Here is a 20,591-nt window from a genome sequence, read left to right on the forward strand (position 1 = left end):
GTGAGAGAAGAAACAGATGAACTGCTATAAATGACTCTTGCCTATTTCTAAAATTATAGCATTTGAGAAAATGTTGTGTTCGAAGAAACACAGGCATTTATTTTCCCCTCCTTGCAAAATATATTACAGGCCACCCTATTCATAAACATGACAGCATATAGAGATAAGATTAAGCACCCTACCAAATTTAGGTTTATGTGAAACGGAGTTATTGGCCATAACAGACCATTCGTCTAAGACATAAAAGAGGCTAAGTGAAGAGATTAACCAGAAAGTATCTAATGCCATATGGAATGAGTTTATATGTTTAGTTTACCGTTTTACACTATAAAAGAGAAAAACTATCCAGAGAAGAATGAATCCCGGAAGTTAAAAAGCAGTCAATTTTCAATCATTCGATTTAAAAATTAATCAGTTCCCTCTGACCTGTATAAAAGACTTCGAAAGTCAATTGAAAATTTAACAGAATTCAATTCAGAATTTGTAGCAATACAGAATATTTAATAGAGGACTTATAGGTTAAGGCAGTGAATACAAGATGTTAGAAGTCTGAACTACAAGTTCAGACTTCTAACATACGGTTTTCTTTCAGGATAAGGAAAATGCAGGTTCAAATCACCTCCCTACTTACTGGGGGCCTGAAGTTACATGTTTGGTCTCTATGGAGCAGGATTTTGGGATTATGTAAAAATAAATAAGAAATTTTAAACATATATAATAATATAATAAGAATGTTCATCACCCCACAGTACTTAATAGGCTTAAAAGTTTTCATGGGTGAGATAACAAAAGAAAAAAAAGCCTGTAGAAAACTCAGTTAGAAACGATCATGGCAAATGATCAAGATTGTAGGCAACTACGATGCATGCTACGGTTGCCGTAGCAAAACGTTTGCATTATAAACCAAAATCAGCCATTTAGAATTTATTCCGGTATAATGTGGTTTCTATCTGGTATGTGTTGCAGATCATGGCTTTCTGGATGATATGACTGAAAATGGTAAAGAAAAAAAAAGGTAAAAAAAATTATTATTATTATTATTATTATTATTATTATTACATTATCATTTGTTCTAACTCAAAATAATATTGTTGATTAACCATTTAAAGTATTAAAAAACTGAGTTATCGAAAGTGGGAAATTCCCGAGATTCTCAAAGGATTTTTATAATTTAGTAATAAAAATCACACTATTTAAACTTTGCATAAAACTGTTTCAGCTGATACGCATAGTATTAAGTGTGGGATAAGAAATACGTATCAATTTATTGCATGGCCAAAGAGATGGTTGTGTTACTTTCTCTATTTCTATCTGTTTAATATTTACATACAATAATATACATTTTTAAATTTTACATTTCTTTCTTAAATTACATCCCACGATCATTTCTATAATCGAAACACAACTGCTAATCAGTAATCCTGTCAGCCATACATAGAATAAAGGAACAACATTATGAAAGCGCAACTGAAAATCAATTTCTTGGTCTGTGCTATGACACTGTTTATATCTGATCAGCAAACGCCTTTGAATCCGAACAGGAATTCCGGCTTCAAATAATCGAGTGATTCTAAAAGGAAACCATTATAACAAACATAGTTTCGAATGCTTAAATCAAACTTTAACAAATTTAGTTCTAAATTTAATAAAAATATTTATTATATACTATCTTTAAATCCAATACAAGTTATAAGATTAAAACTTTTTATTATTATTATAAATGGCATGTTGTTTTTATTAAAAATTTAGTTGCATTAATTACAACGACTAAACATTACCTATCCCTCTTTATGAAAAACGAGAAACAGAACCTAATGTTATAATTTTAGTGCATATGGGATTAACTATAAATGGAAAAATTATAGTTAATTCTACACGGCTAACTTTACTCAAATCAAGCAGACGATGGCATTGTTGTCACACGAACATGCATTATGTAGACCTCAAGTAAAAATATAATTTTAAAATGTTTTATTATTGATTTACTTTCTTTATATTAAAATACGTATTATTGTATTCAATAATATGTATTTTAATATTAGACAACAAGTTTATTACAACACTTCAACAATAACAACAACAACGTTACTGACAGGATAGGTGAAGCAAACTTGTTTTTCTTATTCCAATTTGTCTGAGTAAGGAAATTGTGTATGGAATGTTTATGAGTTTTAGGCTCGTCCCTTTTGGTAAATAGATGTGTTCAGTTGGAATTAGTATTAATTTTGGTCTTTTGTGTTTGCAGTAGACTGCTTCACCCTAGTCGAAAGCTTGTGTGATTAGTGGGTTCGGGTGCGTGCTCGCCTTGTCGAAAACGTTTTTAGCTAAATCGCGAAGAAGGGAGAAGGTGAATGACACTTCGGTCTCTCGATGGTCTGGGAGTTTCTAATAAACCATACGACGTCTAGAATCATCCTCAGACACTTGTTTTGAATTCTCTGTAGTTTCAGGATATTTGATTTAGAAGTATGGCTCCATGCTGGGGAGACGTAAGTAATTACAGGACGTATCACCATCATGTATATTAGCAGTCTGTTTGATGTGTCGTTTACTTCTTCGGTTTCTCAAAGGGTAAAGCTGAGCTATGACTCTGGATACCTTATAGCCAGATATTTTTACCAAAGTATTGGAAAAAATCAAAAATAAACGGTGGGGTCTTTCCTTCTAGAGAAAAAGTATGGTTGAGCATTTGAGGGGGTTTGACCTGCATCCTCCAATCTGAGAACCATTTCGCAAAAGAAGAGATGTTTTTCTGGAGTCGCTGGATTGAGGCTGAACGATCTGGCTAATATTGATGCACCAGTAGCATATAGGGCTGTGATGCTTGACCTTGGGTTTTGCAAGGTCTGCCACATATATTGAGAACAATATGGGGGCCAGTAAAGAGCCTTGAGGAACATTTGCTAGAAGTTTCCGTCTGGATGATACAATTCCGTTGACTTTTACCTGCATATATCTATCTATCCGACAGATATGATTTGATCATATCTGTCGGATATGTTATCGGTATGTTTTGCTTTTATGAGTTTGAAGAGAAAGCCTTGGTGTCATACCTTATCAAAAGCCTTTGCTAGATCCAAAAAAACGGCGGCGATGTAAAGGTTCCAGTTTAAGCCCTGCGTGACGTATTCCACTATTCTAACTATCTGTTGAACGGTACTATGCTCCCTTCGGAGCCAAACTGTGTATTAGGAAGAATTCTTAGCTGTGCTGTGGTTTCCGGCAATCTTGAGAGGATTACTTTTTCAGCAATTTTACCAAGGTTGGACGGCAGACCGATGGGTCTGTAACTTTGGGAGAGATTTGGATTATTTCCAGTCTTTTTAGGGGTGTGCGTTATCATCAGTTTTCCAGGCTATGTGTTTTCCAGACAAGTTTTGTAGTCTTATAATTGCATTTGTAATGTTCACTAGATGCACTATGGTTTTTGAAGGAAGAATCTTTATGATCTTATTGGTGATACCATCTGGTCCTGGAGCTTTTTTAGAATTTAAACACTTTATGATGTTGTTTATTTTTGCTGCAGTAGTAGGGGTGATTGGATAAGAGTTGTCCTCTATTTGTCTTAAAGTACGCTTGACCTATCTATGAACCTTATATATGAGGTTGATATTCAGGTTTTCATATGGCTGGCTGCACTGCTCCTCCAGGCTGTTAACTAGAGCTCCAGCTTTATCTTTATCGGAATTTTTGCCATTCCGTGTTTTGTGTGCATGGGAGGGAGGAGATGATTTTTCTGCGAAGGATTTTCATGAATTTCCAAGCTGTATGATCTTCTGAGTTGAGCGATGTTAATTTTTTTCACATTATTGGTTTCTATGTTTTTGAAGTGCGTCTCCAACTTGTCTATTCAACTGTACGTCTTGCTAGCTTTATTTTTTGTCCCAATTAAGTCCATTATATCCTGTGGGATTCGGTTGGTTGAATGGATGCAAGCAGTTTTGGCAAGAGATGTTATGGCTTTATTAATCTGGCTTGTCAAGTTTTTCACAGCTATATCAATTTCTTACTTTTTCCGGATGATAGGTACAGGACCGATATTCTCAGGGAGAACTTTGGTCAACTTATCCCATACCATAAATGAGTGCGGTGGGAGGGGGTTGTTCTTGCGTCCCAAGTTTCAACAAGATGGGGTTGTGGTCAGAGGATAGTCCACTGATCGTTTCTAACTGGTATTGATATCTGATATTTTGGAGGAAGAGGATGTATAGTACACCCGATCTTCCTTTAGGGCTGTCATGAGTGGGCTCGACGGGACCAGCAAGTGTGGCTGAGTTGAGAGCTGTGTAGTTGTGTAGAGTGCGGCCACTTGTATTGATTGTGGAACTAAACCAAGCTGTGTTAGCATTGAGATCCCCTGATATGTGATAATAGAGTCTGTAGAGCCGAGGATAGAGTCCAAGTCTGATATTATTGGGGTGGGGGTAGTTTGTAGAATTGTAAGCTGTGTAGAATTTGAGACTGCCGGCGTTGTTGGTGTACACCTCCACCTCCAAGTTCTTGTTTTATTTTAGACACCTGAAGTCGGCCCTGCATAGTTTTGGGGCATGGCCAAACCTGTGACTTCTATGGCACTGCCCTGCTGATGCCTTCTTTCTTAGAAGCTCAGTAGAAATTCTGAGGCTGCAGATAGCAGTCACTTATATCTTTTACTGCATGTTGTCGATCTCTACCAGTACCAGCGGCATTGGCCTTTTATCTGACCTGAGCATCCTGCTCAATGTACCTGGGGTTAGCCATTGAGTGATAAGATCAGCAGTGATTTCTTCAAGGTTGATGCCTTCGGTGACCACAGGAAGCACCACCTTCAGGTTCGTTTCACTGGGTAAAGCGATAATATGGTAAAGAACATTTTTGTTGTTCATTAACTTTGTCATTTGCCTATATTCAGTGGCAGTGGCAGGCTTAATTTTGACTCCATCTGCAATTTTATCCCAGGAATATTTGATGTTATGTTCCCTAAGGGATAATGAGACAGAGGTCCATTTTTCCTTGTCCTGTAATGTGATAGACCCTCCGTCTCAGTCAGTATAGAAGAAGCCTTTGGTCGGAAAGACCTGGGTTCGATTCCCGTCTGACCTGAGGAACCTTTATCTGATCTCTTTCTACTAAAGGTGAGTTAGCCTGTCTCATACGGAGGTAGGGGATTTTCACCCGGAAACTCTGGTTTTTTCGTCCCTCAGAACAGGCAAATTGGCCCCGTGAATACAGTCATGAATACGTCTCAGCCATATGTCAGTCCTGAGCCCGGAAAAAATGGGGGGGAGGGTGAATCAATGGCGAACTACCCTGTAAAACTCTCACCAGGAATACTTTATGGGCAATGCCCAAGAGTCATTTACGGTCAGAAACGACTGAAAGGGAAAATCAGATCAGATCAATTAAATGGTGTAGTTTTATAATTTATGACATCACATGTATTAGCATCTCAATCTTAACTACAATTTGACTAGATAAAGAGATATTTCAAGAAACGTTTCACTGTTTTATAATATCTTTTCTAGATTACCTTAATTTCATCTGCTCCTTTATTTCCGGTGATAGTCCTCTTCTAAAAATAGATACTCAGATAAATTTCAAAGCAGGAACTCGTCCTATGTGGTAATTACAGATTCCATTTAGCCATTTTTTGAAAAGCGCAATTCTGGGTAAAGCGACATCTGCATCTCGTAATCACGTGGGTACGTTTTTCAACTTTTGCCAAGTCTTGAAGTCCAAAGCCACCTAAAGATTCGTTCTGCATCCTTTTCCAGAGTCCATTGACAAGAGGAGTTTCGGCGAACTAGATCGGTAAAACAAATTTACGTCACAATCTAAATAGAAGTTGAAAAACATTTTAATATAATTTAATAAAATAATAAAATAAATAATAAAATAAAATAAAATAAATATAATAAAATAATTTTATATTCTTAATATGATCTGTGATAATGTTGGTTAATATAGAAAAAATCTTTGTGGGAGTTTGTTACAGGAACTCACACGAAATTCTTGTAAATGTGAACCTTTAATTATTGAAATATTGATTTGGGTAGCAGTAGAATCTCGTGCGAAGAATGAAACTGAATTTGTTGAGCTGTTGCAGTACAACTTCCCCAAGCAGCATGTAACAGAAGGAACTCGAGGTCCAAGAGTGTTAGATTTGATTATACTGTCAGAGGACGTTTCAGTTAATGAGACGTAACTATTCTGCCTCCGGTTGGTGTCGGTAATCACTTGAGAAATGACTAAGTTTATGAATGTTACATTCAGAAAAGGGTACACGGTGAACTGCAAAGCAGGAAATTATAAGCAACTGAGAGGTATTCTGAGTTTAGTGGAATGAGAGCAGTTGATGGATTGGAAGCATTTCAAACAACACTTGAATGATGCGATATCAGAATATGTCCCAAGAGTTCCAAGAATAAATAGAGTAGGATTCAAATGGATATGTAATGTTGTTAGGCAAGAGACTCGTAAGAAAAGGATGATGTGCAAAAATACCGTTTGCATAAGGATGTCGTCCGTTATGAACGTTATAAGCAGCAGGCTAGAATAGTCACATCTGTTGTAAAGCAAGCAAAGTCTGAGTATGAAAATGAACTGGCTCTGCATGATAAAGACAGCCCACAAGAATTCCATCCATATGTTGCAAGTAAAAGAAAGAATGAATATAAAAGAACAACTCTTCTAAATCCAGATGGCGTAAGGATTACAGATGCAAAAGAGGTTGTTCAGTTAATGAGTGCCCGTTTTGTTAAAAGCTATGAACCTGGTGAACGCAACATTGAGTTCACTGTTACCTCTTCACTAGACAAAGAAACGCAGGTGTGTGAGGCCGAGGTTTTAGAGCTGCTGCACAAATTGAATAAGAATTCAGGAACAGGGACTGATGGAATATCAGCACGTGTGCTAAAAGAGTGTTCAGCTGAACTGGCAATTCCTTTGACCAGACTGTTTAATATGAGTCTCAGAACAGGGAAGATTTCGCAGGAATTGAAGGAATGTATGGTAATTCCACTGCACAAGGATGGTGCAAAGACCGATATATCCAGCTATCAACTAATTAGTATCTCAGGAGAGGTCATGAAGATTTTGAAAAAATACGTTAGGGCTCTGATTCAGAAATGGGTTGACAGAGAATCTGTACTTTGCAACGAACAGCATGGGTTTATCAAGGGAAGGTCTTGTTTTAGCAAATTTCTCACATTCTGTAACAATATTGCCATTGAACTAGACAAGGAGAATGCATACACCATGATACGTTTGGATTTCGCTGAGGCTTTTGACAGAATACACATGGTAGACTTTGTATAAATTGGAGAAAATGGGTTTGGGTTATACAATATTAGCATGAATAAGAAGATGACTGCCTGACAGATATCAAAAAGTGGTGTACGGGCGATCTGAATCTGCAAGGTTTAAGGTAACCAGTGGTGTACCACAAGAATCAGTGCTTGGTCCACTGTTGTTCAATCTGTACATTAATGATATTCTGAAGGATATGACAAGAGACATACAGCTCTTTGCTGATGATACAAAGAAATGTAGATTAATCAGGAATGCTGCACGCATTTCTGCGTGCAGGAATGCGCAGAACTTGCAAAATGATTTGAATAGGCTGGAATTGTGGGCATAGTAAAATGGATGTCAGTTCAATGTGAGTAAATGTAAATTCAATCACTTCGGCATGATAAGATAACCAATATCGTATTGAATTGGTGGGAGTGGACTAGAAGAAATCGATGAGGATAGGGATCCGAGAGTGTTAATTGAGGAGGATAAAGTTCAGGGGCCATGTGCAAATATTGCAAATACAACTCAAACGATAATTGCAATGCTGAAACGAACGTTTACATGTAAAGATAAGGAAGTTGCTTTGCCTCATTACAAGGCTTTGATAAGACCTAACTTGGACTATTGTGCGCGGGTCTGGTATCCTGGTTTCCGTTGTGATTCTGATATATTGGAGAGAGTAAAAAGGAGTGTGTTAAAATAATATCAGGATTGTGGAATACTGGTTATGAAGACAGCTTGAGAATTTGTAATCTGAAGACACTAGCAAACACGTGAAAGAGGGGTGATATGATTGAGACTTACAAACTTTGAAAGGATCATCCAGGCTTTCAGTTGATGGCTTTTCTCAATTTATGAAGGGGCAGAAAGAAACAGAGCACATCCTCCTTGGAAGCTGAGAATGAAGGCCGCCAAGAAGGGTGTGAGGGCTAGATTTTTCTCTCAGAGGGCGTGCGCAATTGGAATGGATTGCCATTGGATGTTGTCAGTGCAAGCAGTATGAACGAATTCAAGAATATGTATGATAGGTGGTGCGTGTGGTAAATGGCTTCCCTGGAAATCTCTCTTAATAATAATGATGATGATAATTCCTCTATTTTCTAATTAAATGCCTAAGAATATATACTAACTGTTCTTCCCACAGTATGCATGAAAAAAAACATGAAACCAATTGTAACCACGAAAAATTTGGGAACCATTCGACTTCTCAATTCTTTTCTCACACGTAGGTAACGTACTCAGGCATCCCATACATATTCTTTACTATAATGTAGTATTCATATTATAATCAGCAACTGTATAATAACAATGATGAGCTTATGATATTATAGCAAGCTATCGTCGTTTTATGCTAATGTAAAAGGGGTGGGGACCCTACGCACCATGAAAAACGTTTGATACGAACTGCCCGCCAATACAAGTGGAATCATTCCTGGTTTGTCGTAAACATCTTGAAGACTTTCCACCTCAGGAATAATCTTTCTGTCCGACAAGCGAGATGTCAGCAATCCTCTGAAAACAATCATAATTGTAAGAACTGCGCAGATCAGCCACGTGACGTTAAGAATCCTGTAACTCGTTCTGTACTTTGTCTTCTTATTCACTTCTGTTTTCCCTGTTTAGAGTAAATCAACGATTCATCGAATCGGTAAACAAACCAGAACTTCAACAATACATTTCATACACGTGACACAGCATAGTGTTATGAACATTTGATTAGGAGGAGAAGAATGGCAGATGAATCGTATTAGATGTGTGTGTATTTTCAGTCACAAGGCAGTAACTGTTATGGCTGGTCATGACCTTAGAAAATGCGGGACAATTGAGATAATTTTAGTGGTGGGTATTGAAAATGATTATTAATTAAATTAAAGAAAATTCGATAATTAGATATCGGGAATATATGCTATTAATGAATATAAAAATTAAGTAATATACTTTCACAAAAAAAAAAGTAAATGAAAAGAAAACAAAGAAAGAAACTTTCTTTTTTTTTTTTAGAAAGAAATTTTTCTTGCTTTTTATTCAAAAAAATATATCCAAAATGTGATCTAATTTAAAATTTCTTGCTTTTGGTTCATTTGGTTCTTACGTCAGTTGAACCATCGGTTCAACTGACGTCAGACCTACCTTGCTTATTCATTCCAATGTTTCTTTGTTTATGTCAGCGCAAGTATAATTTGTTGGACATACTTACCCAGGGGCGAATGCTGGTCTTAAAATTCATGCATGCTCTTGTTATCATTCAGGGAAGGAGAGGTGTCATTGAAGTCTTATTAGGGGAATAATGAATTACTGACCATTTAAAACTATATACAGTATTTAGAAATTTATGTACATTTAATCATACAAATACAACATTTATTTTAGAAATGATATTCTATCTTTTTCAATTTAGCTACTTGAAGACAAATTCTACCCTACGGTTCTTCTTTGTGAACATCTCAATAACATTGTCATAAAAAGTTGGTTGTAACTTAATTTTCACAAACAACACGCACACTTGTAAAGGCTGGCTGAAGCTCTCTGGCTAGAGCTACTTTGACTGTGTTTAAGACGACGTGAAGGGAGCGGAAATGGCTATGCGAGCGCATGAAATCACAGTGCTGCGGCGAGAACCTGGAAGCTCCGACAACCGAGCAAGCCAAGGTAGCTTTGACTAGATAAGCAAGCATCGGCCTTCGATGCACAACGCAAAGCTCAATTATTTGCCGCGCAAGTTTAAGACGTCTTCTGTCTAAAAGAAATAAAATACTAAATGGAATGCTTATAAATGCATGCATTTATCAACAAATAAATGCATGCATTTATTTGTTATAAATGTTACTTCTTTTTAAATCAATGAGCTTGTGCAGCAAGGATAGCAAGCATGGAGAATTCGCCGCTGTACTTACAGGTAGGAGCAAAAAAAAAAAAAAAACCTGTATTAGGTGATAAATGCGATAAAAAGAATTCAGGACATTTTTAGGATAATCCTATTGAAATTATTTTACATATTTGGCCGTTTGCGAAATCAATTATTAAATCAATGAAAGTGGCCTGCATTGACTATTGACTTTAAATATCATAAGAACAATCGTAATTAGATCATTAAAAAGAAAGTTATATCTTTTTGCTAATCTATGCTTTACAACGATAATACAGAGGATAAGATTTACTTAAAACAAATAAAAGCCGGAAGTTGCCTGTGAAATTGCAATCATTATTGGTCGATTAAGTGTACGAAAGTAACTCAGGTCAAAATTATTTCATTAATATTCTAATTGAGTAATTAAGAATTATATTCAATTACTGTTCACGAAAGGTAAGCTAGTCCTTTAATGAAGGAAAAGAAGAGCGAGTCATTTTGAATTTATAAGCCCGAAGCTTGGAGAGTTGTCCGTCGTTGTATGTTAAACCTACCAGCTCGTGTGGCTCGAACACAACGTATAATTTTTACTGAAATATGTTGTTTTTCGTCAATAGCTATTTTTGTAGTGCGTTTTGTAATAATGCTAGTAATAATGTAACTGAAGGGAATAGCATAGTGAGGCTCCTTACTCTAATTCTGTGGAATTAGCGGAGTTGATGGACTAAAAACATGCAATAAGAGTACACTTCTATTGTTTACAGTCTTCAAGTGCGCTTTCATAACACGTAATTAGATATTAGCTGCACGCACATATGCAAGTATATACCGTGCGATGCTGTCTCGCCCTCCACCCGTGGGTCAACAAAAAAAAAAAAAAAATTCAAAAGCTCTCAATCAATAGGAAAAACGCACATCAGTCTATGTATTATGAAAAACGATAATGCACTATCTGCCTCGAACAACAACAACAACAACAAACAAAAATCTGAAAATATTTAAATAAATATAAATAAACACATTTATTTACGAGAAACAGGATTGCTGACTTGAAAATCATTTGAGATATTCTGAAGTGATAACAATTGAGGAAACGCATAACGAACTGTTTCTGAAATGGTAACAGCGCTGTAAAAATGAATAAAGATTTTTTTTTTCTTCATCCGGGAATCGTGATTAATACGTATTTTTTAAAATTCATATGGCATGTTTATTTAACTTCTAATATGAATCACATAACCAAGAACAGTATTCTCTCTTCATAATCAAAAGTATTAAATTAGAATAATGAGAAGAAATTTAACTTACGTAAATTTCATTGTCTGGGACAATTTCGCTATCATATCTACAAAGATTCCCTGTACTTTTCTCGTTTTACGATCGTAATACGCAAAGTCTGTTTGCTAAAAGATAAATAAAATCCAAAACAAAGATTTCAATTTACATTATAATTATAAATCATCCTTGAAATTTTCAACTTAAGTGAAATGTGCCATGGTAACGTTTTGGAACTAGTAATTATAATAGTTCGCAAGAATTGTTTTTAGTTCATTTGATTCAATTATGAGTCTCTTTACCGTTTATAATATTGACGTATTAAGGGCACGGCTTTATAGCCACGCCCTTTATACGTCATTGAATACCCACAAGAATAAATACGAGTAGGAAGCATCGCTGGAATTTCTAACAATCAACTTCAAAAATAATTATAAAAAAACAAAATGAAATAACGATACTCACATAATAAAGTATTCGAAGATGGACCATCTTTGCTTTGATCAGAGAACTGCAGTTAAAATAAAATATTATGAAAAATATTTATCTCTAATGATAAATATCCGTTATAAATATTTATGAAAACAGGAAAGAAAGATGACTACAATAACTATAGGGGAATGAGTCTGCTAAGCGCAGGGTAAAAATATATGCAGAATGTTAAAAGAAAAACTAAACGGTTTTGTAGAGGACAACCTAATAGAAGGGCAGAATGAATTTTTGCCTACGTATCATAAGTATTGTCAGTACACGGTCACAGATTGGCAACTAAACATTAGCAGACAATTTCAAAAGTGTGCCTCCTAAGTAGTTCATGTTAGATAAAAAGGAAAGTAAATTTCCTAATTTATTTAAAAAAAAAAAACTATATATGTATTTAGACAAAATAAAGTTAGGACAAATTAAGTGATTAAAACGGCACTATCTCCCTCAAATGGGATAGACGTAGACCATTAGATTTGTTTAAATTAGGTGAGTATATTAAAGTTTCGCACATTTCTTTATAAAGCCGTTCTATGAGGAACAGATTTTTATTTAAAAACTCTTGTCTTGTTTCAATGAACTCAATGTATAGTGTTGAGAGGGTACTCTGCAAGTCCAGACTGTTCAGGCTCAAAGTATTGAATATAACACTTGTGTTCGCCTAGCCGAATAAAAGCAGATCTTCCTGTTTGTCCAAAATAAGATACCCCACACGAGCAAGGAATCTGATAGACGCCTGGATAATTGAGAGGTGGATGTTTGTCCTTAGGAGAAGCGAGATAGGTAGAGATTTTTCTGATGATGTTAAACCTTTGCTATTCATGCCATGCACAGAAGGGATAGTATTGGAGTTATTTATTCTGAATTGGAAGAGGGAGAGATGCCATAATCGTTGAAATCTCGTTTTGAAGAAAGAATCCTTAAAACCATTAGATAAAAACGTGGAATTAATATGGTGTAATTCTTTCTGTAACATGTCATCTAAAGAACATAAGGAGTGTGCCGGATGAACCAATGTTTTAATAGTTTCAGCCTTTTTGACTGGGTTGGTGATGTGATTCGACATGGATATTAAGGCTTATATGAGACTTCTTCCGAAAAACAGATATTGACGAAGAATTAAAAGATTTAAAAAGCCTCACAGTTATTTCTTCTTCTAAGGTGAATTGGATCCTGGGATGAAGTGCATTTTATGTAGAAAGAAACTGCTGTAACTTAGAGGAGGATCCCCTTCTAGATTAAAAAACTATCATCTACATATTTGAACCAGTGAGTAGGTCCAGGTCAAATGGTGCCTAAAACATGTTGTTCCAAGTGTTCCATGAAGATATAGTGTTCCATAGCAGGAGAAACAGGATTGCCCATGGCTGTTCCTTCGATTTGTTGATACAACTTGTTTTTAATGGACAAATAATCGGAATGTATTTATATCTTTTTATATAACAAATATATAATATTTGTTACAAATATATAATACATATAAATAAATAACAAATATATAATACATATAAATAAATAACAAATATATAATACATATAAATAAATAACAAATACATAATAATATAATAATAATAATATAACAATTATATAATAATATAATAATAATATATAACAATTATATAATATATATAACAAATTTACAAATTACTCTGTTTTACAAATATACTAACAAGAGTGTATCTATAAAGATAGATACACTATTCTTAGTAGATGAACAATTTATATTAGCTACATCAGATGATGATCTACAGAAATAAGTAAAATCATTAAATGAAATTTCAGAACAATATAATATGAGAATATAAGGGGCAAAAATAATGGCTTTCAAAGGAGAAAACCTCCTTTATATTATTATATAAGAAATACACTCAATGGAGAAAACATTACAGATACCTATCTAAGTGTATCGGACCTCCTCTAGCGCGAATAACAGTATGCTTTCTAAGGCATTGACTCCACCAGATTCTCCACAACTGCGCCTTAGACGGTAGTCCCGGATATATGGATCTGATGTCTCGCTCTACGGAATCACAGAGAAATTCGATCAAATTTAATTACCGGAACCTTGGGGGCCACTGGATGGTCCAAACTCAGATGTGTGTTCCTCGAGCAATGCATGGGTGATTGAGGCATTGTAGAACGGAGCGTCCTGCTGAAACAGGACATCGCCTGCAGGATGTGCTAAAGCCATGAAAATGTGTAGCCAGCACATTCTGGTAGCTCGCGGCATTTAAAGACCTCTCCAGGCACACTCAGGGACGCAACGTTTCGCATGAGAAGGTTCCCGAAACCATCACAGAGCCACCACCTCTTTGAACAGATTCAACCTTATATGCTGTCGACACCACACCTGCACCCTCCCATCAGCTCGATAAAACTGATAACCGGATTCACCAAACCACACAACTCTGATCCACTTTGCAGAGGTCCAGTTTTGATGATCCCGACACCAGGCGAGGCGCAATGTCCAATGACAAGCAGCCAACGGTGGTATACAATTAGGGTTTCGGTTCCCGTAGCCAATGGGATGCAGGGTACGCCGTACCTTTGCTTGGCCCTCCGACATTGAAACTAGATGGGATTTGTGCCACCGTTGCCGAGGTTGGTCTGTACGAGCCTGGACAGTCTACATAGAAAGGACATCAATGGCGTGCGGTAGGCCATCACTTGCTCGCTGGTACGTCTTTAATGGTATACTCGCTGGAGACCGTTAATAAGGCTGCCCTAGAGAACCACTTGGGCGATAAAATGACGCATGTTTCTTGCACCGATAATACGTCGAGGATCAAAGTCGCTAAGATCGTCACATTTACCCATGTTGGTCGAGTGCGATACACTGATACGTCAACTTCCCATCACCCCCTACTCTAATGTTCTGTGTATTGAGTGTAAAAGAGGTATGGATAATAAAATATTACAAGTAAATGCTTTCAGATACCTCAGATGTGACTTATCATATGAAGACGAAAACGATAGAGACATTATTAAAACATCCAATTTTGTTAAAGTAAAGCCATAAGAATCAATGGCATAATGAAGCCAACCCTAGTGTAAAAACACACACCGGAATAAGGGTATATAGAATTATTATACTATAAACTTCATAGTGTTTTTAATATATTCTTGTTAATTCTGGAAATTTATTAAATATTTATTAGTTTTTATTAAAATATATGATAAATTATAGTTTACAAGAGACTATATATCTTTTGATATGAAAGAAAAATCTAGCTGCCTTTACACAATTGCATACTGAATTATATGCTAAGCTTTCGGATAAGAATGAAACATTACTGCGTATATATTTTTTTTTATCATTCTTTTAAGTTTAATTTGTTTGTCGAAGCCAATAATAAGAAAACGGAGAAGCACTTAATTCATCTCATGTTTACTTACCGTTTGACGAAAGTTATTTGCCAATTGCGGATAAATAACTGTCCTGAAACACATTCAGACAATTCAGACAGCAAACTCCCATCTCTATCTCAACTAGAGAGATACTATGTCAGCAATAGTATGTAAGTTCCAGACAACTGTTTGCTGTACCAAGTAAAACAAGTGCGTTATATTATTAGCAACTTGTTTGGCAATGCATTATGTATGGGTTTATTATTCTACTGAATGTTTCATGCACGACTAACATGGAATGAAAACCACCTTTTAATTGGAATATTTCTTTGTTGTATGTTGTTTTATAATTTATTCAGGTTAAAGGAAGATACACGTACGCCATATTGACAGCACGAAATGCAAGCACGCGAACCTATTCATGTTTGCGTGCTTGCACTCAAATGAAAAAAAGTTCCCAGAGGAATGCATTCTTTAACAGCATTATCAATCGTATTACATTCTGAAAAGTTTTTTATTGTAATAATCCTAGAAATATCAAATATAACAATTAATTCAACTAACCTATTGTAACCTTGCGATAATGATGTGAAATCAAAGGAGAAAAAGTCGTATACAGTTCAGTCCGGTGACCAACCATAACAAAGTTTTCTGCAGCCAATTCAGAGTAAGTATAACTTAGGCAGACGAAACAAGGTTCTAATTCTCACAGTTCAGAAAAATCAACTACAACATACGCAATGTACGTACACGTGATTTCATTATTTATCATAATTTTTGTTTAGAATAGAGATTTATGAATTCAGTAAAAAAATTATAACTTGATATCTTCTTTAGGTTACTGATAATGAAGAGATATGAGCAAACATTTTATTTAATGATATTTTATAAACCTTTATGTTTAGTAGTAGAAAACAACCAGTGTTATAATCACCCGTATTTCCATAGCAACAATTTGTTTAGTAGCAAGATGTATTAATTTACAGAGTAAACAATATTTAGCATTTTGTCAATATTGTCAGTAATACCATTTGGAATTCGTTAACTTATTTTTCGGTATTGCGTAATGAGCGGTTTTTTCCTTACCTTATTTTACAAATAGTTTTTTTTTATTGTTGTATATATATTCAGTGTTAAGAAATTCAACATTAGAACTTGCTTCGTTACGTTTCCGAAACTTCGCTCCATACTAAGTAGACCTAAAGTGAAACATCTTCCTATTCATTATTCAGGAGTCTACAAGATTTTGTGTGAATGTGGCAAACCATATTACGGCCAGACAGCTAAATACATCCTTTTACGTATCCTACAATAGGATCATGGCCAGCGTTCTCTCTCTCTAGCTACGTTCTCTTTTCTATCAACTCAGATTGAAGGCCGCCAACACCTCGTAGACTGGCCGCAAACTACTAATATCAATGTGTATTATGATGAACTCGAAAGAAAGATTATCAAATCTAGAGAAATATCGCTCGATTCATCTCATATTAACAACAGCCTTAGATACAATCTCCCTGACGCACACATTGCCACTGTCCAGTATTGGCGCACTCGTGACAGCTTACGCACGTAGTCAACTTCAATTGGAACTACAGCATGCATTCCTGTTTTAAAATGCACTACTGTGTTTTATACTAAATCTGTTGATGTAATTTTATCATGTCTCTGTTATTTTGTATAATTCTTTGCCTGTGATACCTGAAGAAGTTGATTTATTCAACGAAGCTAGTAATATCTTAACAATAAACCATTTCTTTTTAGTAGTACATAGTCGAGTGGCTATGTGCTACTCAACCATATGCCTGGGGAAGTAGTGTCCTAGGTTCGATTCCCGTCGACGACGTGAGGAACTCAAGGATCTTCCTCAGCCAAAGCCAAGTTAGCAGGTCTAGGGCGTGGACAGCAAGGTTTTTCTCCCCCAATTTATCTGCGGTTTTTCATCCCGCAAGCAAGCAAACCGGCCCCTTGAGCACACTCGGATTACAGTCATGAATATCGCCCTTAGGGGATGCAGCAGAGGACTGGCGAACCAGCTGCATTAATACGCCAGTAACCCCTCATTATGAGGGGGCTCAACCCGTCCTAGGACGGACGAGAGGGATAGGATATATATTGAAAGTGAAAAATTGAAATTTTCAATAGAGTTTTCACAGATTACTGATGCAACAATTCAGATATTTTTCTTGAGCTAGCTGTGTTTATCCAAAGCCTCTTTTAATTTATTTCAAATTTTAGATAGAGAAAAAAAAGGGTGGGGTATATTGACATTTTCTAGGTTTCCAAGGGATTTTTAATGCATTTTTTAAGAAATTTGACAAAGTTTAAGTTTATTTTATTCTATTTTAGATTATGTTTATATATTTGATAACATACTTTAGAGATTTCTATATTCAAAAACACTAAAAAATTTAATATATTAAGAAATCATATTCTTGGTTTAGTTCTTTGTCGAAGTATAAGCCAACAAAGTTTGAGCGTGCATTATCCTCAGACCAGTTTCGGCCTTTAGCCTTTACGTAAGTGCGGGGGATACCTCTCCAAAAAGTGTGAAAAGTGTATAAAATCGCTCTAAATCTCACTGATTTAGAGTGACCCTAAAGAATCACTGCTAAACTCATCACTCCTGACTTGAATCATTCCAAGTTAGGAATTTCAGCAGTGGTTCCATCCAGTGGCAGGCAAAAACTAGCCAACAAGTAGAACTTCTCTATTCCCGGGGAAGCAGGCTATCATCAGTGGGAATAGGGCCAGAAGAGATACTGAGGTTGAAGTAATGCAGAATTCATATATTTATCATATAGACGTTGCTAAAAGTTGCCATTCCTTATTAATAAAAAACTCTGATGAGAGATCGAAGTTTATTTACTTGGTTAATTGTACTAAGGCAATTGTCGCGAAGTCATTAGCCCCTATATTCAAATAGGCCAGTCGTAAAGATACCTCACTCGCAAACATTGCTTGCTTACGCTAGGATAATGGATTAAAACAAAGATGTGATTTCTTGCGATCTTTAGTTTATAGTATAACCAAGTGAAAAAAAAAATTTCAACAAAGGAATATCAGCTTTTATATGGAATAAAAATACGAACTGTTCATGAGGAAACAAAGGTAACACCAAAGTATATGGAGAGAGTATCTCGAGGACGAGGACGATACTCGATACAAGGATATAATGTTTTGGTTCATCAGTTTTAAAAAATTGTTAAAATTACTTCTGTAATACATTCGTAGTTTAGAATTAAGCAGAATTCCTACTTGTATATTATGCTGTAAACTGAATTTTTTAACGTTTAGTTTATGGAAGTGAAGTTGTTATTTAAACATCACTTTTTTGTCCCCTTTGACAAACTCATATTCTTCTTGGAGGGAGGGAAAGGAAGGAAGAACAAAAGTTTGAGAATCATTACCTTGCTCTATACAGCTCTACGTTTCATTGCTGTTTTTTATGCAACGCGTTTCTTCATTACAGGGAACGAAGAGAAGGTTGAATTTAATTTTACCAGCAGACATTTCGTGGATTAATCATACTTGTTGCGAACAGGTACATCTTACAGGCATGATACAAATTTATGTCTAAAGAAGAGAAAGAAGAAACGGATATTATCAATATTGTTGTAGAGCAGGCAAATAATCATGGAGACAACAACTCAATGTAAAGAAACCAGAATAGGTCTGCAGATCGTACTGTTTATAATTTAAATGCACAATACTATTTTTCTCTAATTTCTGTGGCTAGTCCTTATGCAATAAGCTGCCGATTGGAAAAACTGTATTTATTGCGAAGAATTCTCGGTATGGCTGTTCATCTTGCTTTGAAAATAATGCTGGATTGTACTGTCCGATATTTAATCAAAATAGAACTCATAAAAGAACTTTTCTATGCTACGAAATTATTACAGAACTGTTTCACTCCATTTCTTGTCAATAATTATAATAATTATAATCATTATTATTATAAAGATTATAATCATCAATTTATACCATAGAATCCTTTTCAGTCGTTAGAGAACGGCCACATAAGACTGAGATTAGCATCAATGCTGAAAGTTAAAGGTGATACTTAAGCAACAGTTATTTGAGTTTTGATTTTGGGAATCCGAAACCTGGTTGTCTTGGCTGAACGCCTTTTGGTCCGAGACTCCAGATAAGTGGAAGTGGGAGGCTCTTCCTCGGGGCGTTTCCTGGACACATTCGGGTGACTAACTGGTTCATACGCTATTCCTCCCTACCAGGGACAGCAGAAAAAATTTCAGGAGTTGATCCCGAGTTTCGGGAATTCGTGGGTGACGCGCCAGGTCAACTGTCTCAGCAGCGCCATCCAGAGCAGAAGAAACCTTGCTTCCGTCGAAATACATTTTTTATGACCTAGGCTCAGGGCAGTTTTGTACTGACTGTTGGTTTACAGTAGAGAATTCATCCTGGAAGTACTTTTCAGGACTATGAGAGACATCGTCCACAAAGGTGGATACGATTGACTGCTTTGAGAAAGTTATGATTATACACCAGAAGGGGTAGTTATTCCACAGCTGAAGTAAGTCTCCTCAGACCAGAGCCCCCTCTGCTAATTTTGGAGTCTGGGTGGAAAAATGTAAATGAAATGTTGTGGCTTTCATAGCCTTGAGAAGTACCCGCAGGATGAATTTTCTACTTTGAAATAACAGCCAGTACAAACCAACTCAGCCTAGGTCATCAATAATATATCTCGACGGAAGCAACGCAAGAGAATTTATGCAGTAACGTAAGCCCTCTACAAGAAGAATAGTGGAAGGTGCGCCAAAACTTAACCTGATGGCGTCTTCCCTCCTTCGTCTCTTGAAGAATAGCATTAGGACTTCGTAGAGGTTTGGAAGACAGTGTTCTCTACTCAACCTCCTCATCTTCCAGATCAAGATTAACCTCAGGTGATCCGGTCCATCCCTGTATCTTCAATATTTCGTCCAGAGCCTACACAAGAAATGAAAGCAGCTCCCCCATCTAGCTTATCAGCCTCCGGATCTGAAGGAATCCCAGCATCTAGGCTACGGAAGATGCCTTTTGCTGATACTGCAAGATCTACTTGATGCCCTCTTATCATCCAGAAAAATTCCTCCATATCTTCGCAATTCCAGAAGTATATTTATTCCTAAGAAGGACCCAGCCACAAGAGCAGCAGACTACGGACCAGTTATAGTTTCACCAGTGATTCTCTGTTTGTTCCATAAAGTTTTGGTTGAAAGACTGCAACAACATATTAAGCATGACTTCTGTCAAAGAGATTTCACTCATTCGGATGGCTTTTCCTAAAACATGCATATCCTTTCTCCCTTCTTTCTGATTCCGGACGCCATCTTAGGCCTCTCTACATGCCACCCTAGACCTCTCA

General features: G+C 36.2%; 1 long non-coding RNA gene across 2 annotated transcripts; it reads right to left on the minus strand.

The window, feature by feature from the left end:
* Positions 1-1,362: 1,362 nt before the first annotated feature.
* LOC150100118 (uncharacterized) lies at positions 1,363-15,880 on the minus strand. 2 transcript variants are annotated; one of them, XR_016549288.1, is made up of 5 exons: positions 15,794-15,880; positions 11,864-11,909; positions 11,432-11,526; positions 5,510-5,782; positions 1,363-1,570 (listed from the first exon to the last, which is right to left on the minus strand). It is a non-coding gene; the product is annotated as an uncharacterized LOC150100118 (long non-coding RNA). The 2 variants fall into 2 exon arrangements; XR_016549287.1 differs by lacking the exon at positions 15,794-15,880 and adding an exon at positions 15,278-15,460.
* Positions 15,881-20,591: the final 4,711 nt, after the last annotated feature.

The sequence above is a fragment of the Typopeltis vanoorti genome, chromosome 13, assembly GCF_054136105.1.
Source record: "Typopeltis vanoorti isolate ZY-2024b chromosome 13, IOZ_Tvanoo_1.0, whole genome shotgun sequence".
NCBI classification, from domain to species: domain Eukaryota; kingdom Metazoa; phylum Arthropoda; class Arachnida; order Uropygi; family Thelyphonidae; genus Typopeltis; species Typopeltis vanoorti.